Here is a 12,419-nt window from a genome sequence, read left to right on the forward strand (position 1 = left end):
TCCCAACCACTGCCCCGCCAGGGACCCCCCCCCCCGCCCCGATTCTTGATCAAGCCTTGAGATCACACTACCCATTTGCAATAAGTGCAGAATTGCACCACCAGTGTGCAAGCTGTGGGAAACCCTACAGGACAAATGACCCAGCTTTTTCAATAGAAATTGTAATGAAAAGAAGGATATGGCAGGTGAGGTGAGGGGTTGTAGGTTAAGGGAGGTTTAGGAACACACGAAATTTTTACAATAGGCAAGTCTAAACTGAAGTGTCTGGGAATTCTGCTTTGGTGATAAAAATAATGAAGACACACAAGGAAGTGATTTCTATGAAAGTCAAGATTGTGGCAACTTTTGTGGGGCAGGGGACTGAGATATGGACAAGATCGGTGAGGCTTTTGAAGTGGCTGGCGGAGTTTTATTTCTTTAACTGGGTAACAGTTATATTTGCTTCATAGTAAACTCATTAAGTGATACATTTGCTTTAGAATAAATTTTACAATATTTTACAATAAATATGACAAAAAGTGTTCTTTTTAAAAGTGATTGTACAAGGCCTATGTTTCCCTTAACTGTTTTCAATACTATATGCCAGAAGACTGATGTTGAAAAGTATTAAAAAGTGCCTCAGTGAAAGAATTCATTCATCTCACACACTTACTTATTGATTGCCAACTATGTGCCAGGAGTTGTTCTAGATGCTGGAGAGTCAATGTTGAACAAAACAGACAAAATTCCTCTCTGTACAGATCTTGAAATCTAGTTAGGAAACAAAGAATAAACACAGGCATACCTTGGGGATATTGCGGGTACAGTTCCAGACCACCACAATAAAGCAAAGCACAGGAATTGTTTGGTTTCCCAGCGCATATAAAAGTTATGTTAACACTATACTGTAGGCTATTAAGTGTGCAATAGCATTACGTCTAAAAAAAACAATGTACATGCCTTCATTAAAAGATACTTTATTGCTAGAAAATGCTAACCATCATGTGACAATGCAGGGTTGCCACAAACTTTCAGTTTGTAAAAAACCACAGTATCTGCAAAGTGTGATAAAGTAAAGCACAATAAAATGAGGAACGCCTGTAAGATGAAATATATTTTAGGTAGTGATAAGTGCTCAGGAATAAAAACTAGGAAAAAAAAAAAAGCATTATCAGGAAGGGGGTCACAATTTTAGACAGAATGGCCAGGGAAGGACTCACAGAGAAGGTGAGTTGGAATCAAAGGGAGTGAAATTGTGAACCACGTGGTTGGGGGAGAACGTTCCCAGCAGGAGCAACAGCAGGGGCAGAGTCTCTGAGAGCTCATGCTTCTGGTGTGTTCCAGGAATAGCAAGGAAACTGGTGTGGCTGGAGCTGAGTGAATGAGAGGGAGAGAAACAGAGGAAGTCAGCAAAGGGCCTTGCAAGTGATGAGATACTGGAGGAGTTTGAACAGAGGCAGGAAATTCTCTGACTTAACATTTTAGCAGGATCTCTTTGGTTGAGGTATTGAGAATAGACTAAAGAGGGACAAGAATTGAAGTAGGAACAACAGTAAGGGGGCTCCTGCAGTAATCTGGGCAAGATATGGAGGAGGCTTGGTCCAGTGAAGTGGGGGATTGGTGCTTAGATTCTGGATAATTTTTTTTTTTAATTTTATTGTATTTATTTTTTATACAGCAGGTTCTTTTTTTTTTTTTTTTTTTTTCGGTACGTGGGTCTCTCACTGTTGTGGCCTCTCCCCTTGCGGAGCACAGGCTCCGGATGTGCAGGCTCAGCGGCCATGGCTCACAGGCCCAGCCGCTCCGCGGCATGTGGGATCTTCCCGGACCGGCGCACAAACCCATGTCCCCTGCGTCAGCAGGCGGACTCTCAACCACTGCGCCACCAGGGAAGCCCCAGCAGGTTCTTATTAGTCATCCATTTTATACACATCAGTGTATACATGTCAATCCCAATCTCCCAATTCATCACACACACACACACACACACACACACACACACACTTTCCCCCTTTGGTGTCCATATGTTTGTTCTCTACATCTGTGTCTCTATTTCTGCCCTGGAAACCGGTTCATCTGTATCATTCTTCTAGGTTCCACATATGTGCGTTAATGTACGATATTTGTTTTTCACTTTCTGACTTACTTCACTCTGTATGACTGTCTCTAGATCCATCCATGTCTCTACAGATGACCCAGTTTCATTCCTTTTTACGGCTGAGTAATATTCCATTGTATATATGTACCACATCTTCTTTATTCATTCGTCTGTTGATGGGCATTTAGGTTGCTTCCATGACCTGGCTATTGTAAATAGTGCTGCAATGAACATCGGGGTGCATGTGTCTTTTTGAATTATGGTTTTCTCAGGGTATATGCCCAGTAGTGGGATTGCTGGATCATATGGTAATTCTATTTTTAGTTTTTTAAGGCACCTCCATACTGTTCTCCATAGTGGCTGTATCAATGTACATTCTCACCAACAGTGCAAGAGGGTTCCCTTTTCTCCACAGCCTCTCCCGCATTTGTTGTTTGTAGATTTTCTGATGATGCCTGTTCTAACTGGTGTGAGGTGATACCTCACTGTAGTTTTGATGTGCATTTCTCTAACTATTAGTGATGTTGTGCAGCTTTTCATGTGCCTCTTGGCCATCTGTAAGAATTCTGGATATTTTTGAAGGTAGAGCCAAATAGAAGAAATAAAGGACACTCCAAGGTTTGGACCCTGAACAGCTGCAAGGGTAGAGTTGCCTTTTCCTGAGGAGCAGTTTGGGGAGGAGTAGCAAGAATTCAGTTCGGGGCATAGTGCATTCGGGATGTCCGGCTTGTGGTTCAGGGGAGCGATCTGGGAGACATCAGCATGTAAATGAGATTAAAAGATAGGAGATGGGGCTTCCCTGGTGGCACAGTGGTTGAGAGTCCGCCTGCCGATGCAGGGGTCACGGGTTCGTGCCCCGGTCCGGGAAGATCCCTCATTCCGCGGAGCGGCTGGGCCCGTGAGCCATAGCCGCTGAGCCTGCGCGTCCGGAGCCTGTGCTCCACAACAGGAGAGGCCACAACAGTGAGAGGCCCGCGTAACGCAGAAAAAAAGAAATAATAAAAAAATAAAATAAAATAAAAGATAGGAGACGGGACAAACGACCTAGGCTAAGCATATATAGAAAGGGGACCAGATCCAAGAACTGAGCCCTGAGACACTGCACTGTTAGATGAAACACAGCCCCAGAAAGGAGGCTGAGAAAGGAGAAAGCAGAGAAAACCAGGAATGTGGTGACCTGGAAGCAGGGGAAGCGAGTTTTCACGAGGGATGTGATCATGGTGGCAAGTACACTGGCATGTAAATGAGATGAGTGCTCTGAATTGTCCGTTGGCACCAGCAATGTGCAGGCCCTTGGTAACTCTGATAAGAGCAGTTTAAATGGAGGTGGTTGGGCAAAAGCCTGGGCAGATGGGCTTAAGAGAAAATAGAAGCAGCAAAACTGGAGACGATGAAAACACACAACGTTTTCAGGAAAGTTCACTGAAAATGAAAAGGAGGGACATTGGGAGATTTACTCTTTATGTACAGTGGTTTGGGTATTGGTGGCAGTTGGTTCCAGGACCCCCTAAATCGTGGATGCTCAAGTCCCTTCTATAAAATGGCAGAGTACAGTCAGCCCTTCTGTATCCTCGGACGTGGAACCCGTGAATATGGAGGGTCGACTCTATGCTGTTTTATGAATTCAGATTGGTTTTTACAAAGTGTGTGTTGCTTTTTTAGAATTATAGTAACAGTGAAAATACTAGGTAAATATTGAGCCTCTACTATGTGGCAGGTATGGCTCTTCGAAACACTTAAGTAACTCTTTCAATCCTCATAACCTGTATGAGAGAGGTTACTATTATTCCCCTTTTATAGGTGACAAACTGAAGTACAGAAAGAAGTAACTTGCCTGACACCACACAGCTGGCAAGTGGAGAAAGCAGGTTGGAGTTCAGACATTTCACTCCAGCACTCAAATGTTATACCATCTCATTTTAAGTCTTTGTTTAAAAATAATATTTTCATGATGACAGTGTTAGAGCTGCCACTGTCGATCAGGAGAAGATGGAACACAGAAGGTCTCAGAAGGTTAATATTTGTAAATATATTACTATACTCATTATAAACTATTAACCCAGTGAGGGATGTTCATGTGCAGCTGTGATGGGAAAAAATCGCTTCATTTTATTTTTAGCGGTTCTAGGTACTTTTGTCCTAAGCATCTTTGCAGTAGACAGCTTTGCCACAAACATTTTTGCTGCATAACTAATTGGCCATAAGGCAATTTTGCTGTAAAAGATACAATAATAAAAAATAAAAGAGGGACATTAAAAAGGGCGCAATGAAACATAAGATATGAATAACAAAATTAAAAGGCAAAATAGCAAGTATTTCAATACATTTAAGATGTGTGTAGATTTGTGGCAATACTGTGTAAATAACTGATTTTATTTTGTGGGTTGTACGTGAGCAGTTGTCTTCCAAGTCTTTCATTCAGTGTTATACTCTGTCTATGTTTGTTGATTCATCTCCTTGTTTAGCATTGTACTTTTTCTTCTTTTTTGAAATTTATTTTATTGAAGTATATAGTTGATTTACAATGTTGTATAAATCTCTGCTGTACAGCAAAGCGATCCAGTTATACATATATATACGTTCTTTTTCATATTCTTTTCCATTATGGTATATCCCAGGACCCTGAATGTAGTTCCCTGTGCTATACAGTGGGACCTTGTTGTTTATCCATTCTATGTATAATAGTTTGCATCTGCTAACCTTACACTCCCACTCCATCCCTCCCCCACTTCCCTTTCCCTTTGGCAACTGCAATTCTGTTCTCTATGTCTGTGAGTCTGTTTCTGTTTTGTAGATAATCCATTTGTGTCATATTTTAGATTCCATGTATAAGTGATATCATATGGTATTTCTCTTTCTCTTTTTGACTTACTTCACTTAGTATGGTAATCTCTAGGTCCATCAATGTTGCTGCAAATGGCATTATTTAATTCTTTTTTATGGCTGAATAATATTCCACTGTGTACATATACCACATTTTCGTTATCCGTTCATCTGTCAATGGGCATTTAGGTTGTTTCCATGTCTTGGCTACTGTGAATAGAGCATTGCACTTTTTCTTTTTTGCTAAAATTTCTTCCTTCATTAAGAGAGGTGTCAGTTTCTAAACACTGGGACGCATATTTGTAACTGAGCATTGTATTGCGTTATGAAAGCCCCTTCACCGTTGTTTGTATTCTTGACATATTGTCACACATCCTTTGATAAATGTTCCAAAGTCCTATGGGAAATGTGGTTTCAACTCTTTACCTTCCAAGCCCTCAGCCTCTTTCTCCTCCAGTGTAGTGTGTTTCAAAATAAGAAACCAACGTTTGGGGCAAATTATCGTCATCTGTCAGCTCAATAAAGCTATCAATAAGTTTGCTAGCTAGAAGAAAACAGTTGAAACCAAACTCTTAAACCAAAAAGTTTCCTTATGTCCAATTAGTTATGCAGCGAAAATGTTTTTGGCAAAGATGTTTATGGCAAATAAGCTTAGGGCAAAGATATTGGACACGATTTTTAGTGACATAGCAAAACAAGACGTTGGCAGTCAAACTTTGAAAATCTGTTTCTTTTATTCTCTAGTCTCTGTATTTTGTACGCTCTCTGCCACCCTAACCTCTTTCCATTGGTTAGTTGCCCAGTGAATAATCCATGTTTAGAATTACTTTTCAACACTTGACTCTCTTTTTTGCTTTTCCAGTCACTACAGAAATGTATCCTGAATGCACTACTTTTCCCTGAATCATTCATTCTTTCATTTATTATTTTTGGCTCCAAGACTAAAGCAACCCATGGAATTTGGAGTGGCTAGTTGTCATTCATCCACTTTCTGTATTTGTGGAGCAAAGTGCTGTCAAAGATAAAGAATTACGTCAGGGCTTCCCTGGTGGTGCAGTGGTTGAGAGTCTGCCTGCCGATGCAGGGGACGCGGGTTCGTGCCCCGCTCCGGGAAGATCCCACATGCCGCGGAGCGGCTGGGCCCGTGAGCCATGGCCGCTGATCCTGCGCATCCAGAGCCTGTGCTCCGCAACGGGAGAGGCCACAACAGTGAGAGGCCTGCGTACCGCAAAAAAAAAAAAAAAAAAAAAAAAAAAAAAAAAAAAAAGAATTACGTCAGTAGCATATTAAGAAGCAAGACCTGTGTATGTTCATAATTGCAAGTAAACAAGTGGCAGCAAGGGAAACAGATCGACCACAGTATTTCTGAAATTTAGAAATTCTGAGGCTTGGAACCGGAAAACAAGACTTGTGATGGTGTGACAACTCACACAAGCCCAGTGCTTTGTGGACTAATGAGATTTTTCAACGAAAATGCAAATTCATAAAATGTTAGTATTAAATGAAGAACTGATGAGAAGCAATTATTGGAATGCAGTGTACTTTAAAAGTGAATTGGATTTCAGAAAAAGGACGATCAGCCAGCATCCCTCATCTTGCTTTGTAATTGCAATTTCTAGGCCATCTGAACAATTGCGTGACCCTTGAGAAAAGAATTAGTGATTGCAGTCACAGCTTCTAATCAGGCGTCTTAAAAAGAGCGATACTTGAAAATCTTCCTTATACACAGGGCATGCCAACTGTTTTTGCAGTTTCTCTCATATGTTACTGCTATGAGTTAGTGTTTTAGGTTTGCTAATAATTGTCTAATCTAATTAAGTCAAATACAGAACTTGAAATAGGGGAGCTCAATAATGTCATCTATAGAGAAACAGAACCGTTGTCTAATTGCTGTCGCTTTATGAAGCTTGGATTCTTTCAGAAAGTCTATCGCAAACACAAAAACTGTGTCAAGGTGACAGCTTGGTCTCCTCAAACAGTTAAAAATGATGAGGCAGGGATGTTGCATGTAATTTACTATGAAAAACGGGTATATTACTCGACTGAGGTAAAGATTTATTTTTGGTGGAATGGGTCTTGTTTTCCCCGGTGCAATAATATGTTTCGCCAAGGTATTTGTTTTTGAAATCTTGTTAGAGGGTATCTGGCTCTGACATCGACGCCCCATCTTTCCCTTCTCTGCTCCTAATCAGCTGTTCTCCAGCAGAATCGGGGGTCATTTATATGGATAAGCACCTGTTGTGGGAAGCAGTGTTTTAAATCAGATATAGAGAAAGAATTTAAGGGACGAATGATTTATTCACTAAACGAAACACGGAGCTGGTTGTAATTTGTAATTTAGCAGGGTATTTTTCTTGAAACCTGCTAGGGCTTTGAACTCCTTCATTTAAAGAAAGGCCTTAAGCATTCCTGGAAGCTTTTCTGTATTTCTTAGTTGCCAGCTGATTCTATCTCATCATAGTTTGGTGTATCAGGCTGCCGATGTTTTGACGTGTCTAGGTTTTATTTCTTTTATAATGGAAGTGAGTTCAATGGAAATTGATAATATTTTTTGTTTAAATAGTTGAGTGAATCTACCATTTTCCTGCATTAGCATTTAGCAGCTCATAACAAAAGCACTAATGACACAATATAGAATTCGAAACGATGTCAATGATTAAATAGCCAAAGCCTTTTTAAAAAATGTATATGTTTTGGGGCTTCCCTGGTGGCGCAGTGGTTGAGAGTCCGCCTGCCAATGCAGGGGACATGGGTTCGTATCCCAGTCTGGGAAGATCCCACGTGCCGCGGAGTGGCTGGGCCCGTGAGCATGGCCGCTGAGCCTGCACGTCTGGAGCCTGTGCTCCGCAACAAGAGAGGCCGCGATAGTGAGAGGCCCGCGCACCGCGATGAAGAGTGGCCCCCGCCTGCCACAGCTAGAGGAAGCCCTCGCACAGAAACGAAGACCCAACACAGCAAAAATTAAATTAATTATTAATAAACTCCTACCCCCAACACCTTAAAAAAATTAAAAAAAAAATGTATATGTTTTATAACAAGATTTTACTTGGGTCATGTATTTGTGTGAGTCATCGTTCATTAAAATTGGTTTGTATCATTTACCCTTTTCTGTTTTCCTAGAAGCTTGAGTTTTGTGTATATCTTCGCAGAGAGTGCTCGTTTGCTGTGGTTTTGTGATTTGGAAATACAGCCCTGAAACAACTGGGCTGAGACCATGATTCTCATTTCACTTTGGGCCTTTCTCACATCAGTGGGCAGAATGATTTTCCAGTCACTCCAGTCATGTCTTGAATCCCAGCTACCGTCTCAGGGGTTAAAAGTCAAGGGGTTATCCATTTAGCCATTGAATTCTCCAGGTAGAACTTTGATAGCCATTACAATTATTTTATTCTCTCTTCCCTTATCCAAGCATTGCTATAGTTAATGTTATGTCAGAATTTCCATTATGATTCATGTTTTTCTGGGATTCAAAATGGAAATTCTTCAGGCAGAAAATGGGCACCATGGTTATTACAGGAAAGCTGTTGTAAAGCCAATTTTAAGGTGAGCTGCTGAGATTTTGTGGAATTAAAAACACTTGGCCTGTCCCTACAGCTGGAAGAGGGTCATTTCTTCCCTTGGACAATGTTAATTATCAGCAGCTTGAGTTAGTATCTAGTTCCTTGAAATTTTAACTTATCCTTGTTCTAATTCCTCCTTCCAAAATGGATAGGACCAGGAATTAGGTAAGAATAGTCATTTCAATCTTAATTCATGTTTACGAACAGAATTTTGTTTTTTCTCTATGATATAAATTTTTCCTTATGACATAAAAACATTTGTATTGCGGAAACTGGAGAACTTTAATAGGCACAGTGATAGCTTATTTGTGTCAGAGAGGGTTTGTCCATAAATCCATGCTTTAAGTGGTTTTAGTCCTTAGATGTTGCATTTCCTTGCAAAATTATTACTAAAGTTTTAGAAGAAAGGATGACTAAAGAAGGGGTAATATGTAAAGGAGTTTGTTTCAAGACAGTTTTCCAGTGGAATCTATTTTTTTCCTTTAGAGTAACTGACCTTCCATTGACGAAAGACCCTTAAGACAAAGCAAATAGTGGGTTTTGCCTCTTTCTGTGAAGCTGACTGCTTTATGTATCTTTGTGTTGAATATTAAGACTTAGAACACGAAAGTATATATTGAATACTTAAATCCACATTTAGAAAGCACGTGGTTGGCACTCAGTAAATGTTTTTTAACTGCATGAAAAACAAACTTAACTAACAGTCTTTTGAGGTACAAGCACATAGGAAACACTGACTGTATAACTTCTGCCCAATATTGACTCCCTTAATTCCATCATGACTTGATGTTGGCTGCCAAAATGATATATGTGCCTAATATGTTCTCACTAAACCACATAATTTTTGTTTTAAAAAACCAGCACAATCAAGAGAGACAATTATATGAAAAGCACTTATCGACAAAGAGGGTAAAGCACAATAGAAGAGCTGGCTAAGCGTTTCTGAAATGAAAGCCTATTGTTTACTGAAAGATCCTACTCTTCCTTTACTGCTTTCAATTATTTCCAAGTTGACAAATTGTGATCAATACTCTGTTATTGGCCTGATAATTAAGCCTGTCTCTATGACTAGTAAATGCTGGGTACTAATTAACGTTTGTTTTGATTAGTTGGTATTTAGTTGTCAAAGATAGCTATTATAATGGCACAGAATATTAGAAGAGAGTTTTTTTGTTGTAGCTTTTGATTGTTATCAGAAATAACTATTTTGTGTGTGTGCATGAAGGGATGCCTGATCTCTGTTACTGCTCAGTGTAATACAACTACAGTAGTCTAAGAACTCATCTAAAAGCCTAAGTATTTCTAATTAATTTTTTCTGTGCCCTCTCAGCTTCAAGGCAGAGAGAAAGGATCTGTAATCAAAGTGGAGATGGGGAGATTCCTAAATAAGAACTAAAAGTGCTAAGTATGGTTGATTGAAATATCACTGATATAATTAAAAATTAAGGGATAGTATGAAGTCTTAAAAGTTTCAGAGATTATATGATCTATTTTATAATTTAAAAATAAGTCTATGTATTCTTTTCCATTCAAGGGGGAGTTTCACTGGGGTTCCAAGGTATGCAGTTATCTGTAGAGATGTCTAATGGGTCAGCATTGTGGAACTGGGGTATTTCCTAGAAAGACCAGAGAGTCGATGTTTTCTTTTAGCCTGAAATTTTCTCATCTGTTTTCCGATGTTCAGAGAGGTACTACAATTATGTGAAAAGTGTATGGACTCTGGATTTAGACTTGGCTTCAAATCCTGACTGCGAGATCTGCTCCCTAGCAGGGTAACTTTGGACATCATTTTGGGATCCGTTTCCTTACCTATAAAAATGTGACTGGTATTATTTCTCTAGTTTGGTAGATGTGAGGATTAAGTGAGATCATATATATTGAAGCCTGTATCATTCCAGGTTGTCCAGAGAAATAGAACCAATAGGAGATATATATACAGAGATTTATTATAAGGAATTGACTCACACAGTTATAGAGGCTGATCCCAAGTCCCACGATCCCCAGTCAGCAAACTGGAGACCCAGCAGAGCTGATGGTACAGTTCCAGCCTGAGTCCAAAGGCCTGGGAACCAGGAGGACCAGTGGTGGATGTTCCAGTCCAAGTCTGAATCTGAAGGCAGGAGGCTGATGTCCCAGCTTGAAGACTGTCCAGAAGAGAGAATTCTCTCTTAATCAGCCTTGCGGTTCTCTTCAAGCCTTCAGCAGATTGGATGAGGTCCACCCACATTAGGAAGGGCAATCTGCTTACCCAGTCTACCAATTCAAATGTTAATGTCATCCAGAAAAACCTTCACAGACTCACCCAGAGCAATGTTTAACCAAATATCACGGTGCCCTGTGGCCCAGTCAAGTTGATACATAAAATTAACCATCACAAGGTTTTATCCTAACCCTTGGCACACAGTTAAGAGAAGAGGCTCTGGAGGCAGACTGCGTCCCTTCAGATCATGACTCTGCCACCCTTTAGTGGTATGACATCAGGCAAGTTATGTCACATTGGAGTGTCTCCGTTTCCTCATCAGTAAAACCAGGATGGTATTAGTCAGTGGTATGTAAGGTTTCTTATTCTTAGTATCATAATTATAATAAGTGCTGAATAAATCATGGTAATTTTACATACTTTAATCCACTCATTCAAGATACTAACTGAAAATTTTACCATAAAGTTACATCCTTGACCTGAAGTGTTTGAAATGTCATAAATGAGAGGGAAAGTCTTGTTTTCTAGAATGACAGATTAACTTATACAATTTACATTCACTGAACAGCTACTATGCCCAGTGTAATTCAGGAGGGTTACGTCACAGGGAAGCAAGGGATTAACATGGACGTGTATCAGCTGTTGACATATCCTTTCTTTTTTGTTGTTGCTGTTGTTGTTTTTTGGCGGTACGTGGGCCTCTCACTGCTGTGGCCTCTCCCGTTGCGGAGCACAGGCTCCGGACGCGCAGGCCCAGCGGCCATGGCTCACGGGCCCAGCCGCACCGCGGCATGTGGGATCCTCCCGGACCAGGGCACAAACCCGTGTCCCCTGCATCGGCAGGCGGACTCTCAACCACTGTGCCACCAGGGAAGCCCAGACGTATCCTTTCTTGAGAGCACGTTTTGATGGGCTTGAGCATTGAGGACGATAGCTCACACGGCCGTTTCAAACAAAGAGACCACATTTTCCCCATATTGACCAAGGGAAACCTAAAAATACTATATTTAAAAACTAATCTTTAAGTACGTGTCTTAGTATTAAGTCCAAAACTTGGGTTTCTCTTTTGTGTCTCATTTTTCTTTCTTAACACATCATGTCCTGATTGAAGGTACAAATTTTAGTCTGGTGCCTGTTCTTAAACTCACTGATTTCTTTTTTTTTTTGGCTAAAGGCATTAGTATTTATTCATATTAACTAAAAAAGACACACTAGTCCTATTTTGGTTTTGAATTCCTCTCTATGAAATAGTAGTGTTATTAAAAATAAAAAGATGAATCAATACTTTAGTAAATATTTTAAAAAGAGAAGCTTGATCCCTGGTTAGATTAATTTTAGAATTAATCTAAATCTGTTTTATATAGCATATAATGCTATATTATTTATTGTATGTGTGTTATAGTATATAGTATATATTATGTGTAATAATATATGCACACTTTTTTTTGGTCAGGGTCTTTTATATTTGACAGCATCTCCCTCCCATCCTTAGGCAGGCTGGACTTTCTGTTTTCCTCCTTCATTGTACTTTTCCGGTAGGATTTCACTGGCCAACACTTAATTAAAGTTCATTTCCTCTTTTTATGCTCCAGGTATTATTATGCCGCTCCCTTCAAGAAGTAATTTGCGTGCTGTTTATTGGAGCTGTGAATTTAATCATCTCGATCCCATGCTATTGCAGGATGACTGTAATAAGATGTATTGACTTTTCTTTGGCACATACTTTTGCCACCATTGTGTGTTGTTTTGCTGGAATGCC

The sequence above is a fragment of the Lipotes vexillifer genome, unplaced genomic scaffold (assembly GCF_000442215.2).
Source record: "Lipotes vexillifer unplaced genomic scaffold, Lipotes_vexillifer_v1.1 scaffold1161, whole genome shotgun sequence".
In the NCBI taxonomy this organism is placed as follows: domain Eukaryota; kingdom Metazoa; phylum Chordata; class Mammalia; order Artiodactyla; family Lipotidae; genus Lipotes; species Lipotes vexillifer.